The following is a 1,125-nucleotide window of genomic DNA, read 5'->3' on the forward strand; positions in this document are numbered from 1 at the left end:
GCACATGAATCTGTTTTCTCTAAAAAAGCGTAGACTCAGAGGTGACTTGATACAGGTCTTTAAGATTTTAAAGGGAATTGACAACATCAAAAGTGACCAAATTTTCACATTGAATGAGTATCAGACAAGAAACAATGGTCTCAAACAGTCCGGAAATAGATTCAATTTGGAAGTAGGTGGAAACAACTTTGCCAACCGTGTAGTAAATGAATGGTATAAACTTCCTGCACAGGTAGTGCAATGTAGTTCAGTTCGAAGCTTTAAGAATCATTTAGATAAATACCTAAGTAAGATGCTGTAATGATTATAATTTATGTTATATTATTTGTTTTTGTTTTGTTATAATTTGTCTGTTTTGATTTTCATTTATTATTAGTTACTGTATATGTCAATTTATTATCATTTACTATTTACCTGCTTGTTTGTTATTCAACTATACCTATGCATTTATTTATGTATTTTAATTGTTATTTACATTGTTATAGTTTTAATTTATTATTATGATTTTTTTTTTTTTTTTTTTTTTTTTTTTTTTTTTTATTTTATTTTTTTTTTTTTTTTTTTTTTTTTTTTTTGCATCCGACCTAGATATGGATCAAAAGGTCTCCTGTCGGCATGCTTTGCCTTTGTAATCCTTTGTAATCCTTTGTGATCCATGACCATGGTGCATCGCAAACACACACACACACACACACACACACACACACACACACACACACACACACACACACACACACACACACACACACACACACACACACACACACACACACACACACACACACACACACACACACACACACACACACACACACACACACACACACACACACACACACACACACAAAACACACACAAACAAACAAACAAATGCACGTACGCACACACAAATACACGCTGACACAAACACATACACATATGCTTCCAAACAACTATTCAACTATCTACCTACTGACCTACCTACTTCACTGTGGAAGTTCCTGGAAGTGTTTGTTTGCGTAAACATATTTCCTCCTCTTCTTTCTCCCCTTACGAAAACATCTCCACTGTTCTCTCCAAATTCTTATTTCCGTTCGCCTTTGATGGCTAATTTTTTTTTTTTTTTTTTTTTTTTGTCATGCTGGA

This window comes from Oratosquilla oratoria, chromosome 19 (assembly GCF_046742065.1).
Source record: "Oratosquilla oratoria isolate Oo_2021 chromosome 19, ASM4674206v1, whole genome shotgun sequence".
Lineage (NCBI taxonomy): Eukaryota > Metazoa > Arthropoda > Malacostraca > Stomatopoda > Squillidae > Oratosquilla > Oratosquilla oratoria.